Consider the following 16,641-nt stretch of genomic DNA (forward strand, 5'->3'; position numbering starts at 1 on the left):
CAGAAAGGCTTTTAGGTTTCCCAGGGATCCCTCTTTAAGTGGGGCTGTGTATGGAAATGGGGATATGAATTATTAAATGATTTAAATACATTCAGCTGGAGTGAGCCTGAACCTGCTCCCTCCTTTTGTCCACTTATCCCTGAAGGGCTGAAAATGTCCCCCAGGAAATTCCCAGTTGACCACAGAGGGAAAGAAAAATGAGTATGGGCCTTGGAGTGAGGTACAGACTCTTCCCTCTTTCTCCCCTTTGGCAGCTGGGCTAAAGAGGCTAGTGAATGCCAGTGTCTCCAGGGTGACCCCACAAGGGTGTGAGTGCTGGCAGCTGTTATCCACCTTGGGAGGCCCTGGAACTACTGGAAGGAAATTGCCTGGGAGCCATGGGGGAGGAGGGAGGAAGGGGGACTCTCCATCTCTCTTGGCCAGCTCAGCTGTTGCTTTACTGCACGTGGCTTTCCCTGACAAATTCCCTACCCAGGAAGAGGTCAGGACTTAAAATAAGCTGGTGTGACTCATGTCTGAGCTATGAGATGCCTTGCACAAGCTCTGGCTTTTCAGGAATGTGCAGCTGGGGCAGCTGAAAGGAAGGCTTCCAAGTCACCAAACTGAATTTCCAAAGAGTTTAGAAGGGTTGGTAGAGACTTACTAAAATCATTTCATCTCTCACCCTCCTTCAAAGCTGTACCTCAACCAGCATTTTTCCTGTTATTCAGCATTTGCTTGGGCTCAATAATCTAGAGCCAGATGGGAACTTACTGGTCATCTAGTCCAGCCCTCTTATTTTACAGGTAAGGAAACTGAGGCCCCCAAAAAAGGGGTTGGATTGGATCTGCAGGTTCTTAACCTGGGCGGGGGTGGGGGGGGTGGTCCATGAACGTGGATGGTGAAAAATAATCTTTATTTCAATATAATTGGTTTCCTTTGTAATCATTTGCATTTCACTTTATACATTTAAAAATCTTATTCTGGTCCATAAGTTTCATGAGACTGCTGAAGAGGTTCACGACACCAAAAGAAATTAAGAACTCCTGGATTAGATGGTATCTGAGGACCCTTGCAGCTGTAGTCCTAAGGTCAGTATCACAGTTGGATATGGGACTCAGGTCCATGACTCCTAGGGGTCCCTTCAGACTCCTCCAAACACCCCTCCATGTGCACAAACCCCATGGGTCGGGACAATGCAATGTCTAGGCCTGATCACCCCCTCCTCCCTTCGCTTTGAGGGCAGATGCCTGTGTTTTCATTTCTAGGAGCCAAGAAAGTCGGCTGCAGATAAAGAAAGGCAGCTGAAGGCCTTCTGCTTATTTATTTAAGCCTGTGGTATTTATTAGAGGGTCTTGTTCTTTCCAGGAGATCAAAGGAAGAACCTGGGCAGGGAATAGACCTTTCCTTCATTAGCCTCTGTGATGTTCTGTTTTATATCCTGCCCTTTGTCCCTGCCCTTTGGGAGCCATCTGGGATGACCCCACGACCGGCAGATGGAGGCTTGCTTGCTCTTCTTATATTTCGCTGAAAGGTTGGTATGGAGTTTGGGGAGGGAAGAGACACATTCTTTGGGGTGCCAATGAGGTCATTTAATATGAGCTAAGAACTAGCAATGTTTCTGGGGGATTGATGACCCAATGTCCTTTTCTATTGGGATATAGGATCTAGAGCTAGAGGGGTTCTTAGAGATCACCTAGTCCAACCCCCCTCAATTTATAGAGGAGGACACCAAAGCACCAAGAAGTTAGGGGACACATCCAAGGTCACAAAGTTGGCAAGCTGTACCACCATACGGAACTCCAGTCTTCTGACCACAAAGCCGGTGCTCTTCCCACTAGTCCATAGTCTCACCACACATGGTCAAAGCACTGACTCTGGAGTCAGGGGAAGCAGGTTCAGATCCCGACTCTTGTGCTTACTAGATGTAACCCTGGGCAAGTTATGCAAGTTCCTTGGGCCTCAGTTTCCTCATCTGAAAAATGAGGAGGAGTTGTACTAAGCAGCTTCTCAAATCCCTTCCATCTCTAAAACGATGAAGCTGGGATTTTCTCTTGCTAAGTGCCAGAAATTGGAATGATTAAATGTAGAGAAGAAAAGGATAAGTGGCAACTTCACCATCCTCAAGTGGATTCGGAGATATTTTATAAGTCACGGGGAACAGCTTTTCTTTGTCCACAGCAGCACGAGGCGAAAGAAAGCAAACTGACATTACTGAGGGAGGGGTATGGTTCTCTCTCAGAAATTTCTCCTGGCTGAAAAAGGCAGTCAGATCCAAGAAGAGATGACAGCGATTCATCTCGAGAAGCTTCTGCTCTTGGGCTTTGATTTCTGAGGCTGCACACGGCCCCCAGGCTAGCCTCTCCGATCCTCAGTCATTTCCTTTTACCAGCAGGGTGATCCAGGGTGGTTCAAAGGACGGTGGATGTCTTCCAGGGTGATGAAGGCTGTCCTTCCACTAGCCCGAGGAGGTAGGAGAGGGTTAAAGGAACCTTGCACATTAGAACTAAGCATGTCCTCAATGCTGTAAACCTAGATTGGGGTGTAAGCTTACATTTTTGTAATCCTATGTATTTTTTATCTTATACGTTTAAAAACACGATTCTGATAAGGGGTCCATAGGTTTCACCAGACTGCCAAAAGGGGAGTCCATGGCACAAAAAAAGGCTAAGAAGTCCTGGTGTAGACTGAGGAAGGCCCCCAAACCAGGGACCAAGTATTCTAGTCCTTTCTGTGACCTTAAGCCACTCATTGTTTCCCTGAGGGCTACAGGCTCTTCATCTATAAAGTGGTGATAATAGCATCTGCAGTACCCATCTCATCTAAGGCTGCTGAGATGCGCAGATAAGATGACAGATGTGATGCCACCTTGAAGGGTAGAAGGGATTATACAAATGTGGGAGATTATTATTCCTCAGGCGGGGAAGTCACACTAGAAGGTCCCTTCCAATGCTAAGGTGCTACGATTCTATGAACAAACATATTTTTTTTCCCCAACAAATTTGGCATAAACTATTTCTCCCCTGTGAGCAGGGTGTAGGAATAGATCAGGACAGGTAAGGAATTCTTTATTTACTTCAGCTTAAGACTAACATTGTCCCAGCTCCTCCTTTGTGTGCATCAAGAAGTCTCAGAATGATCTGTTTCATTGGGGTCACGTGGAGCTCAGACCTGGGTAAGGAATTATTCATAGGCATCCATCTGGGATCTCAGGGTTGAAGGCTGCATGGAAACTGGGACCCCAGGAGGGCCCTGAGACTGGACTTCCCCCCTCTGGAGTTGCCCAAAGCCAGCTGGCTACAGGTCCAGACATCAGGGCCTTTCTCCAGAGAGGGAGGAAGGGAATTGTTTCTCATTCCTTCTCACTGCCAATCAACCTTCCCTCACCTTTCTGCTTTAATGTCTTAATCAAGTGGCAGATAAGAGGAACTGATCCATGGAAAGGACAGGAGGACCAGCAAGCTTTGCAGTGCCCACTGCTCCTATCATGTCCCTATTGTCACCCAAGCTGCCACTCCACTGGAGGAGGAAGGGGGAGGGAAGGTGGGGGGGGGGGAGAGAGAGAGAGAGAGAGAGAGAGAAAGGAGGAAGAGCAGGGGGGAGGGAGGGACAGAGACAAATGGGGGAAGGGAGGGAGGGAGAGAGAGAAAGAGAGAGAGAAGAGAGAGACAGAGAGAGACAGAGAGAGACAGAGAGAGAGAAGGGGGGAGAGATGGAGAGAGACAGACAGACTGGGGAGACAGAAAAAGAAAGAGAAAAAGGCAAGAGAGATTTTGTACCCTTAAGCCTCCTCTGCTGCAGTTCAAAAGCCCAATCTTTACTGAAAATAAATTTAAAGGAGAATTTTTGATGTATATTATGGTCTCTGGTGGTAGAAGAGAGCGCTGCCGGCGGTATATGGAGTTATGCAAAGCCAAAGTGGGATTACTTAAAAGTGTCTGTAGCGCTTTGATTAACTGGTGTGTATTTTATTTTTTATATGACACAATCACAGGCCTACATTGATAATATCTTTCTATTATTGTTTGACATGTAGAGCTCCCTCCTTCCTGTAGCCTAGAACTGGGCTTTTTTCAAGGTTGGAGAGAGGGGCAGGGGATCAAGGTGATCCCCAAAAATGAAGAAGAAAAGACCTGCTGGAAATATATTTTTAAAAAAGCAATTTTCAAATGAGTCCTGAAGCCCCTCGTTTCAAGCCAAGATCTAGGCAGTCAGAGATGGTTATTGGAGGAGTTAGTGGAAGAAAGGGCTAGGAAGGCCTTCAGAGGCAGGACATCACTTTGGCAAAGAAAGTGAGTAGTGATACCTCTTAGAACAAAGACCTATTTAGGAAAAAAAAATCACCTTTTCCTTGACTATGGAATTAGATTCCAGTTTCTTCAACAGTGATTCAGGGGCATCTATCTATAAGTAAAAGGAGAGGGGCAGTAGAGATGCCACCTTAGAGATAGGCTTCTCTAGGCCCCTGTCATCTGGGCCATATCACTGGCAAAGACCATTCCAATAAAGACAAAGAATCATCCATTCCCATTCCCCCCACCCCAAGTATGCATAAAGCATGAGGCCCAGCATGCCATCACTCCTCATCCAAGCTCTATGCTCACCTTTGCCCCAAACCACAGCCTTTCCCAATGGAAAAGGGAGGGAATGAAAGAATACTTTGATAAGGAATAGCAGGAAGAAAATCTGTTTCTTAGAGTGCATCCCCATATCTTCACCTCTGATAATGAAGTTTCTGCCAATGAAGACTATTGCTGGAATGCACTCTCTTTGGACAACTGGTGCTGCAGTGGAAAGCACACTGGGCTTGAAGTCCAGAAGATCTGAGTTCAACTATGACTCAGACACTTACTATCTGTGTGACCTTGGGCGAATCGTTTAACCTCTGTTTGCTTCAGTTTCCTCAACTGTAAAATGGAGAGATTAATAACACCTACCTCCTAGAATTGTGAGGATCAAATGAAATAATATTTATGAAGTGCTTAGCACATGGCCTGGAACATAGCAGGCACTATAAAAATGTTAGCTATAAATCGTTATTTATTTATTTGTTTATTTATTGGTTTGTTTGTTTATATTTGTAGTTTTCAACATTCACTTCCATAAGATTTTGAGTTCTAAATTTTCTAAATTTTGAGTTCTAAATTCCCCAAGACAGCATGCAATCTGATGTAAATTTATAATTATTATCTTTGATAATAGAGGCAGAACATTCTGCCATTTGTCTATTACTCATGTACCCCACCTGACCAGTCTCCCTACATACATACACACACACATACCTTTTTCTTTTTGCTACAGGCACAATAATTAATAATCAAATGCACTACTGCTTTAAGAGAGGGTATGTCAATTGACCTCTTTATAGCTCAACTTGGGAAACAACATGGAAACACATCAGTCAGTCAGTCTATACAACTATATATAGAGAATATATGCTGTAATTCTGGGGTAAGGGGAAAATATTAATCACTGCAACAATCAGAAAAGACTTCCTGTAGGAATGTAACTAGGGATTCTTCAAGGCAAAGGTAAGAAGATGCAAACAGCATCCCAGGGCTGGAGGACAGCACCCACAAAGATACAGAGGTGGAATGTCGTATATAGGGAACATCAGCAAAGCCAATTTGATCAGAATGTAGAGCTCTTGAAGGAGAATGAAATACATTGTTTGGAAAGATTTATTACGAGGTAGGAAGGTTTTAAGTAGTGACAATTTTAGCAGGTTTGTGTTGGCTAAATACGTTTTGCTGCTGTGTTTTAGGCAAACAAACAAACAACTTATCTGTCTTCCTGAAGAGAGGTTGGAATCAGATTTTGGAGGGAGGAATTTTCATTTTATCTTAGAAGAAATAGGGAGCCATTGAAACTCCTTGAGCCAGGAAAAGATATGGTCAGGTCTATACTTCAAGAAAATTAATCTGGAAGCTCAGTGGAAGATAGATTGGATCCAGTTAGGATGCTATTACAGTAGCTCCTCAGGTAAAAAAGGCCTGGAGTAGGCTGGGAGTGTTAGGAGTGGCAAAAAGGAGATGAATTCGAGATATGAGTAGATACAGAAGCAACAAGACTTGGCAAGTCAATGAATATGGTGGGGTGAGGGACAATGAAAAGTGGGGGATTACAATAAGATGGTGAACTATGGCGGCTGGAAGGATGGTGGTGCCCTCCACAGAAACAAAGATGTTGGGGGAAGGGAATGGTTCCTAAGAGGACACAGCTCTTCCTTTGTCTAACCTATCATGTCTGCTGAGTTTAAACTTTAATTCCTTTTGTTCTCTCCTTGGGTGAGATGGCTACAGATTTCTTCTTGTTAAGCTAGGGAAAGGTTAGGAGTTCAAGTGGCATGTACAGAGCAGATGGGCATCTTTAAGGCAATCTCAAAACCACCTATCCCCTGTCCTTGCTTACCTCCCCACAGCTCTTGCTTTTCTCCAAAGACCATATTTTCAGGCCTCTGGAGTTCTAAATGTGGAGTAATGATGGGCCAGACTGGAAATAGTCCAGCATGCTTCTGCATGAATCATAACTGCCCTGTGGCCCATTATGCAAGGCAGGGTGACTAGAGAGGCCATGGCCTTAAGCCCTAAAGTCCCTCGATTATTTAGTGCCCTTGCCTTCTTCACCTCATTTGGTTCAATGCCCGGCCCCATAGACCAGACTCTTTTCTTTCTCCTCACCCCATGGCAGGGTGAGCAAAGCTCTCTATAGATGCCATTTCCCAGAGAAGAGGCTCCTGGGCTGTTGAAGAGCGGATGGTGAAACCATCAGCCAGTCATTAAGAGCATTTCTTTAAGCTCCCACGCACAGAGTTCTGTAGAAAAGAGATAGAAGACGTAGCCCCTTCTGTGAAGACTTAACTTATGCCACTGGATTTGGAATCAATAAACCTACTCTGAGTCCAGACTATGCCACTCACCAGATTAGGACTTTTAGAAAGTCCTAGATTCTCTAGGTATCAAATTTTTCCTCTATGAAGTTAAAGAATTAGACTAGACCATGAAATCATAGATCTATAGCTGGAAGAAACCATACAGGTCATCAAGGCTAGCCTCTTCATTTTAGGTTAAGAAAACCAGAGCCCAGAAAAGTTAAATGACTTGCCACGGGTCAATCAGCTACTAAATGTCTGTGGTGGGATACAAACCCAGGGCTTCCTTGGAACATTGGACTGTCTGGTGCAATGTTCTGAAACGCTTTCCAATTTTAGTCAGGAGATCTGAGTTCTGGCCATGACTTAGTCATTTTTCACTTACGTGACTCAAGACACATGACTCCCCTCTCTGGATTTTAGTGGACTAACAATCCATCAACCAATAAGCATTTATTAAGTGCTTACTATGTGCCAGAAACTATGTTAAGGTCTGATGATGCAAAAAAAAAAAAAAAGTTTAAAAAAAGTCTTGCTATCAAGAAGTTTAAATTCTAATGTTGGGTAGACAGTATGTAAATAACTACGTACACACAAAATGTATACAGAGCAGATCAGGAAGATGATGCCTTGACTTGCAAGTGAATTGGATTTAAGTGAGACAGGGCTGTGCAAGGTCACCAGCCTCACTCTCTCCCCAAGAGTCATCTGGTTCCAGTGGCAAGATATTAAGCTAAGGTCTTTCTCAGGTCTCAGTATGTCTGAGGCAACGCCCATTCAGTGATAGAGACTAGGTAAGAAATAAGGCAAAAAATGGCCTTTTACCTAGTCAAAAAAAGAAAAAAATCAATCTGTAAGGGGAAAACCCTCAGGGTTTCTGGCCCAAACAGAAACAATTGCTATTTACACTCACCAAGCCATCAAAACCCAAACAATAACCAAGTGAGGCTTGGCTTGGGACCTATTTTTGGTCAGTCAGTGAGAGCCAGAGTGATTTGGGCTTAAGTTTCATTGAATCCCAATGGATTTTATCAAAGCCTGGTTTCCCAATGCTGTATTTCAAGAAATCATAAATGAAACTACATGGGGCAAAAGAGTTAATTGCCCCAGTTTTTTTTTTTAATGATAGAATAAATAAGTAAGGAAGAGGAAAGAAAAAAGAAATCTAGCCTATAAACCCCAAGATATCTTGTGATAAAACCTCACAATCAAAATTTGTATTCCTTTGGGCAGAGCACCCACAGGTAAGGGTATGATCCCCTATGTGATCAGAGGGAGAGGAGGGAGGGGAAGGAGGGAAGGAGGGAGGAAGAGAGAGAGAGAAGAAAGGAAGGAAGGAAGGAAGGAAGAGAGGGAGAGAGAGAGAGAGAGAGAGGAAGGGCTGCTATTTACATTCGCTTTGAGCCATCAAAACCCAAACAATGACCAAGTGAGGCTACCGTTGGCCAATCAGTGAGAACCAGAGTAATTTGGGTCTGAGGCGTGGTCATTTGAATCCCAACAAGCTTTATCAAAGCCTGGGTTTCCAGTGTTGGATCTTAAGAAATCCTGAGTCAATCAGGGCCCAATGACCAACTGGAGTCTGGCCTAGGACCTATTGTTGGCCAATCAGTGAGAGGCTGAGTAATTTCGGTTTAAGTCATGGAACTGTTTCTGTTTTGGCCAGAAACCCTGAGGGTCTTCCCCTCCCAGTTTGATTTTTTTTTTTTGGACTACGTTAAAGATACCATTCTTTGCCTCATTTCTTTACCTAACCTTAATCACTAAATGGGCTTTGCCTCAGTCAAACTGAGATCAGTTAAAGACCTACCTTAGCTTTAAAAGGCAAGGTCTCCCACTGTATCTGGGGTCATCTCCAGTCATCCTGATGTGTATCTGGCTACTGGACCCTGATGGCTCCAAAGGAGAAAGTGAGGCTGGTGACTTTGCACCGTCTTCCCTCACTTAAATCCAATTCATCTGCATGTCATGGCATCGTGTCCCTGATGTCATGGCCTTCTTAGAGAACAAAGGACAAACAACAAAAGAAATCCTAAATGAGGCTACATGGGGTAAAACAGTTCATTCTCCCAGTATTTTTTTTAAATGATATGATAAATAAGGAAGGAAGAGAAAAAAAATCTATCCTGTAAACCCCAAGATATCTTGCAAGGTTTTAGCAATCATAACTTACATTCCTTTGGGAGGAGCACCCAGAGGTAAGGGTATGATTCTCTTCCTCCCTTCCTCCTCTCCCTCAGTCCACATAAATGGAAGGTAATCTTGGAGGGAAGGCACTAACAGCTGTGTGACTGTGAACAGCCTCTTGCAGAAGCCAGCCAAATTAATGGGGAGGTGAAGAGGGAGAGTATTCCAAGCATGGGAGATAGCAGGTCACAGAGACAGGAGATGGAGTGTCAGATATGAGGAAAAACGAGTCTACTAGTACGTTTGGGTTAAGAACGGTTTGAGGAGAGTAATGTATATAGTAGGATTAGAAAGATAGGAAGGGGCCAGGATATCAGAGGAGTCTATTTGGTCCTAGAGGTAATAGGAAGCTATTGGAGCTTACCAAGTAAGAGAATAACACAGTCAAACCTTGTTGTTTGTTGGAGTCATTTCAGTTGTGTCTGACTCAAAGATACTATAGAGGTTTGCCATTTCCTTCTCCAGCTCATTTGATGAATGAGAAAACTGAGGCAAACAGGGTTAAGTGACTTGCCCAGGATCACACAGCTAGTAATTATCTGAGGCCAAATTTGAACTTAGGTCCTCCAGACTCCAAACCTAGCATTCTATCCACTGTGCCACCTAGCAGCCGGTCAAACCTACATTTTAGCAAAAATTACTTTGGCAACAATACAGAGGATGAATGTGAGTAGAAAGAGACCTGGGGCAGGAAAACCTATTATTAGAGTACTATAATAACTCAGATGATGGCCTGAATTGGGGTGGTAGCTGTGTGAGTGGGGAGAAGGAGATATATGTGAGAGAGATTATGGAAAAAAAGAAATTGCGAGATTTGACAACTGACTAGATTTGTATGACCAGAGAAAACGAGGAGTCAAAGGTGACACCGAGTGGCAAACCTGGGTGACTGGAAGGATTGTGGTATCCTTGACGATAATAAGGAAGTTCAGAGAAAGGGTAGATTTGGGGGTAAAGATCATGATTCTGCTTTGGATCTGCTGAGTTTGTTAACTGTTGGATATTCCATGGGATATCCAGTTCAAACTGTCCAACAGGCAGTTGGTGATGCAGGACTGGATTCCAAGTTCTCTTTCAGCTCTTCTATTCTGCGTCTGTTACCTCATTTTATCTTTACATCTGTGAAGTGAGGATGGATCATTCCATTTTATTCAATCCATTTTATAAATAGGGAAAAGTAAGACTCATACAGGTTCAGCTACTTATCTATGGTTGTGTAGCAAGAGAGCAGCAGGACCCACACTAAAACCCAGATATTTTGTTTCTCTGTCCAATTCTCAGCAATCTGCTTCAATTCTTAATTTTCCTGAGAATGGTAGTTATGTTTACACATTTATTTGAGGGCTTTCCCCACTTTTTCAGGGGCAGGGAAAGTGGAAGGTAGAAGGGGTTGCCAATTCAGCTCTTTGTAGAATGAAGCCCAATATCTGCTCTGACGATTTTGAGGCTGACTCTGAGCCCAGTTAGGTACATGGAAATCTTCCTCAGTGTTCCAGCTGAGCCATGAGTCATCCCTGGTGATTCAAAGGTGGAAAGTCTGTCAAAGGAGTCTCAAGACAGGACTGATGTATCTAAGTGTCTCTCTCTGAGCTCTTTATTGGAAGTGGCACCGAGGGAATTGGGGGCCAGTCAATGGACAAAAAGGACTACTACAGGTTTGCAAAGACTCAGGTGACTCTTGAGTCATGAGTCACACACTCCTGGGACACCTCAAGGAGATCTTCTATAGGCTTCTCTGGATTAGAGCTGAAAAGGGGGAATCTGGAATTCATGTCAGCATTAACACTTTCTTTTCCTTTCTTTCCCTTTGGTCTTGTTACTCCTTAAAGAGATACCCATGCTCTAATCCAAGTTAGTAGAGGAGGTCCACCTAAAGGATCCTCGAGCTGCAGGTATAGAGCCAATTGGACAAATGCCATCTTTCCCTGAGGGCTGATTTCGTTTTGTTTTATCACACCTGCAGCTTCAATGGTTTAGGGAACTACCAGTGAGAAACTTCCTGTGCTAGAGCAAATCAGCACCTTCTCTACAACTAATGGTCTTAAAGCATTACCTGGGGAACTGAAAGATTAAGTAATTTGCCCAATATCACTTAGTCCTTCCAGGTCAGAAGTGATACAAAGCCAAATCTTCTCGATTTCTGAGGTCGGCTCTCTGTCCATTCCACATTTTGGTTCCCATGAGGGCCAGCTGGTAGAATGAATGCATTGAATTCTTAAAGTCAAAATACCTTGAATCCCCAAGGGTGTCAGGAAGCATGAATTCCAGTCCTAGCTCTTCCATTAACTAGCTCAATAATCTTGGCTACGTCCACCAATTTCTCTGAGCTTTCCCTGTAAACATGACTACCTCTAAAATTTCTTCTAGCTCTTATGTTCCACAGATCTATGATTCACATTTCAATGAATCTGTAATCTCACTGATGTACGTACTCTTTCCAATGATATCAATTGCAACCCAGCCATGCCCCCTCCTTCTGGGTAACTTGTGTCCATTTTCTCCCATAAATCCTCTACAGGGGATCCACCCAACCTGTTTGGAACTTCCCTTTTGTTCTATTGTCTTTTCATGGATGCCGATGCAAGCACAATGACTATCTATTGGTTATCCCTTGCTCTTACCACCTGTATAGGACACCTCCTTTTTCTGGTCAGTCCAGAATTGTTTTTAATTATAATATGCTTTATCGGATGGATGGATGATTATATGAGGTGTCCCAAAGGTCCCAGTGCAGTTTTAAGCTTTAAGAGCTAATAGTTTTCTAAGGTAAGACTATCAGTCCTGATTATTCCACCCAGAATAGCTGGGAGGTGAGAAGTATTTGCCACTGCCCATAATGCTCTAGTTTTTTTTTTTGCACATAGAAAGTTCAGCACTTAGCCATGATGTAGCCAGAGTATGGCTTTGGTCAGCAGAAAGAAGAGCCTCTAAACTCCCCAGCTTAAGTTCTCATAATTACAGAATAGCACTATTACTCACATTTATATAGAGACAACAAGGTGTTATGTCCCATCTCCAACTGCTTTTCAAACATCTCATGTTGGATGTAGAGCAGACCTCTTAAATTCAATAAGTCCAAAACTGAACACATTATCTTTCCCCCTAAAGCCTCCTTCTTTTCAAACTTCCTAAGGGACTACCACCCTCCCAGTCCCTCAAGATCTCACCCTGGGCTTCATCCTCAACACCTTACTATCTCTCACCACCCCCCCCCCATATCCAAACCATTGCCAAGGCCTATTGATTTCACCTTTGCAACATCTTTCAAATATGATGCCTTCTCTTCTCTGATACTGCCACCATCTTGGGGCAGACCCTCATCACCTCACACTTGAACTATTGCATTAGCTTCCTGTTGGTTTACCTGTCACAAGTCTTTCCCCATTTTGGTCTATCCTTCACTTAGCTGTCAAAGTGAACTTTCTTAAAGTACAGGTTTGACTCTATCACCCCCACACTCAATGAACTCCAGTGGCTCCCTATCACCTCCAGGATCAAATACAAAATCCTCTGTTTGGCATCCAAAGCCCTTCATAACCTAACCCTCTCCCTGTCTTTTCAGTCTTCATACACCTTATACCCTCTCACCCCCATGTACCTTTGTGCATGTATCCAGTGACATCGGCTTCCTTCCACGAACAAGGCATTCCATCTCTCAGTTCCAGGCATTTTTTCTGCCTTCTGGGGGCTCTGTCTTTGAGTCTGGGGATCTGGAAGAACCTGGCCATTGTCTAATGTTGTCTTCCACCAGAAAGGGATCACAGAATCATAGATTTAGAGCTTAAAGGGATCTTAGCGGTCAATCCAATTTAGAGGGCTAGTCTAACCCTCTCATCTTATAGATAAGTAAACTGAGGCCCAGTAAGGTTAAGTGCACTTTCTCTGACTGTCTCCCATTCCTGGAATGGTGTCCCTCCTCGTCTACACCTCTTGGCTTCCCCGGCTTCCTTCAAATCGCAACTAAAATCCCATCTTCTACAGCAAGTCTTCCCTAAGCCCTCTTAATTCCAGTGCCTTCCCTCTATTAGTTATTTCCAATTTATCCTGCATATAGCTTGGTTTATTGTTTCTTTCATTAGTTTTTAACTTCTCCGAGGGTAGGAACTGTCTTTGTTTTGGTCTGGTTTTTTTGTATACCCAGTGCTTAAGACGGTGCCTGGCACACAGTAGGCACTTAACGAATGTTTATTGACTAACTGAATGACTGGGACTTTGATGGCAGAGTCAGAAGCTCTAGGCTCACATCTTGGCTTCAGCACACCCTAGGGCTAGAACCACAAGGAATTCCATGAATCTCCATTTCCTCAACAATGTCTGCAATCTAACTTAGAGGATTGTTACAAGGAAAACCCTTTACACACTTCTCAACTTCAGTAGAGAAATGTGGATAGTCATTACAGGTGCATTTTTACAGTTTATTTTTATTATTTATTAAATCTACAGTTTACAATTAACAGTTTACAAAAAAGGATTTCTTCATGATGGCTTATGAAGGTCGGTAGGGCGAATATTATTCTTGTGTTAAAAGATGAAGGAAACTGAAATGGATCAAAGTTAAGTGACTTGCCTACGGTCACACAGCTATTAAAAAGGATCTTAATGGGGCAGCTAGGTGGTGCAGTGAATACAGCACCAGCCCTGAAGTCAGGAGGACCTGAATTCAAATCTGGCCTCAGACACTTGACACTTACTGGCTGTGTGACCTAAGGCAAGTCACTTAACCCCAATTGCTTTGCCTTCCCCACTCCAAAAAAAGAAAAAAAAAGCAAAGGGTCTTAAGCTGAGGCCTTCTGATCTGGTCCCAAGGAAGGTGCCTGTCCACTCCACCAAGTAGATAACAATGGCTTTTCTTCCCACCAATGCTAAGGAGCTGATATTTCTGATTTCAAAAGGAGGATTGAGTCTGTGATTCATTGACACTTAGCAGCTCTGAAAATAAAAAACAAGTATGGGAATCAAATTGATAAATAACCTGTAGGCAATATGGGCCAGTGGAAAGATTTATAGGCAGTATGACCTTAGAATCAGGGAATTGGGTTCAAATTTCCAGTGTCATTTACTGCCTCATAACTGTAGTAAAAGCACTTAACCCTTCCAGTCCTCAGTTTACTCATCTATAACATGAGAGGGTTGGACTAACCTCTAAGTTGGACTGACTGCTAAGATCCCTTTCAGCTCTACATCTCTGACTCTGTGATCCTTTCTGTACTTCCCCTGTCCTGTGCCAGGGTGGAAGACATGGTAGAAGAGAACATTCAATATTGGCCAGGTTCTTCCAACTCCCCAGACGCAAAGACAGAGCCCCCACAAGTCAGTCTCATTTCTGGTTTCCCCACTTCTCTTTTAAGGCTGTCCAATGCTGGCTGACAGGCAAGAGGCTTGGAGCAGGCTCTGAGGGGACTGGAGATTCAGTGGATGGTTTGGCCATCTTTGAAGAATCATGTGGACCTGGATAAAGTCACCGGTGTTTATTTGGGTGGCGGGCTGCTATTTAAAATCGTGCTTTGTTTCTGAAAATGAGACAGCTGGGGCTGCATTTGGTGGATAAAGACATTTTGTTGAACTTTCAAAATGGGGTATTATTTTCCATTTACACTTATTTCACGGAGAATTGTAAGAAGATGAGATTGTAGATGTGTCTGTGATATGCAGTAATGAGTGATGGATCTTTGAAGGTAAAAATATCTCTAGGATATTTCTTTTTTTCTCTCTCTCTCCTCCTGGCCTCAGGTTGGGTAGTGGAGTTTTTTTTTTTTATGAGTTGTTGTGTTTGTTTTTGTTTTTAATATCAGAATGGAGAGTGTCTCTGGTGGGAACACAAAATATTCTCTTCTCTTTGTCTTAATAAACGTTCGAAGAAATGAAATAATATTAAAAATTCTCCCAAGGGGCAAGAACATCAAATGCTACAGGGGGGAAAGCACTCCCAAACTCCCTGAACTGTTAGGTGACAGAAGGAAGGTGAGCACACAGAGATGGGATACTTACAGGAGCAGACAAAGAAACTGTTCCTGCTGGGTCACTCACCCTAAGGCAAAAGGAAATTGAGCGCGGAAAGGGAGCAAAGAGGAAACATTTACTTGCCAATGGGGGAAAGAGGAGAGCAGAACAAAAAAGGAGACCAGAAACCAAGTTGCTCTCCAAGCCTTTTTATTCCAGATGGCACACTTGCTGTTCTGGAAACTGGCATCGCTTTGGGGTGTACATCTCTGAGAAGTCTCACTTGCCATCTTCTCACCCCATTGTTCTCTTCCTCTGAAAATTACTTTGGACAGAAATCAGAAAAGGAGAGAGGGGAGGAGGGGGAAATGTTCAGTCTGATTCTCCACTTTCAGGAGAAAAGCACAAAGATCAAGGGTCTGGAAACAGCATAATCATAACTGACTTTGATAAAGCTGGGTGGTTATGAAGCTCTTCATAGCCATCCTCTGAAAAAGACATTGCAAGTATTACTGTATCCATTTTACAGATTAGGAAACTGAGGTTCCTAGAAGTGACAGGACTAATCCAAGATCATCTATTTGGTAAGTGGTAGACCTGGGATTTAAACCCAAACATACTATGGCACCGGCTCTCCTCTGAGTCTTCCAACCTCTTCATTCTCACAGGCCAAGGAGAACATTCCTAAATATCCATCTGTGTGTAAGGCATAGAGAGCATCAGGAGAAACATAGGCCTTGGCAGGGCCTATAGAGGATGCTTAGAATATCATTTCACCAGGTTGCTGACACATCTGAAAAGCAGCCATCATGGGTAAGCGAATGAAGTAGATACCATACAGCAGGGGCACCATTTTGAAAGAGGATGGACTATTTCCCTCTTTGTTGGGTCTACTTGAGTAGGACCCTCAGCCTACCATCCTTGCTAGTGCATTGTTAATGTATTTTTGCTTAATTTGAAGATCTTCCCATCCATTGATAGGCCCATGTGACCTGCTTAAATCACATAGAAGCCTAAGTCACATGTAGTGGGAGGAGCTTGCTGAACAGGTGAAGTAGGAAGGGTGAAGCAGAACTGAGAGGAAGTGAGGTCAGAGCAGTTGGAGCAATGGGAGAGAGGAAGCAGGCAAGGAGGCAGCTAGGATTGTGTGTGTTTATTTGTGGGAAGACTTTGAGTTGATCTCTGCAGTGATAGTGTATATTAACTTCCTTGTTGCTTTGTCGGTTTACTGGTGTTGGGATTTGGCTTTCTGCGTCTGAACAAATGTTCTGGTTCTGTCTTCTATGCGGAGGGTCTGTTATATTTCGTGATTCAGAACCACACAGGCATATTCATAGCAATAGCAGCTGCTGTGAATATTGCCTTAGCGATACAGCTGGTCAGTCACAATGCCATGCTCAAAGACCACCAGCCACCTTTAAGTGAGACGGGTATATCTATCTACTAGCTAATGAAATCAAATTTTAAGGAAAACCCTAGAACTTAGACATTCATAGGATCATAGTTTTGGAGATGGAAGGAAACTTACAGGTCATATAGTATAACCACCTCACTTTACAGCGGAGGAAACCGAGGGCAACAGAGATTAAGTCATTTGCTCCAGGTGACATGGGCCATGAGTAGCAGAGTAACATAACCCTAAGTTCAGCACTCTTTCCACTGTA

At 43.5% G+C, this 16,641-nt stretch overlaps 1 long non-coding RNA gene across 2 annotated transcripts in view; it reads left to right on the top strand.

Annotated features, from left to right (window-relative positions):
- The first annotated feature begins 623 nt into the window (after nucleotides 1–623).
- The window catches only part of LOC118840420, a 35,994-nt gene continuing 19,976 nt past the window's right edge, over nucleotides 624–16,641 (top strand). Inside the window, exons 1-4 of one of the 2 annotated variants that reach the window (XR_005009661.1) lie at nucleotides 624–785; nucleotides 975–1,070; nucleotides 1,348–1,513; nucleotides 14,386–14,574. This is a non-coding gene — a long non-coding RNA (uncharacterized LOC118840420). Of the gene's footprint in view, nucleotides 786–974; nucleotides 1,071–1,347; nucleotides 1,514–14,385; nucleotides 14,575–16,641 lie in introns of those variants that run through there. The other variant, XR_005009660.1, reaches the window with a different exon arrangement.

Source organism: Trichosurus vulpecula, chromosome 2 (assembly GCF_011100635.1).
Source record: "Trichosurus vulpecula isolate mTriVul1 chromosome 2, mTriVul1.pri, whole genome shotgun sequence".
Lineage (NCBI taxonomy): Eukaryota > Metazoa > Chordata > Mammalia > Diprotodontia > Phalangeridae > Trichosurus > Trichosurus vulpecula.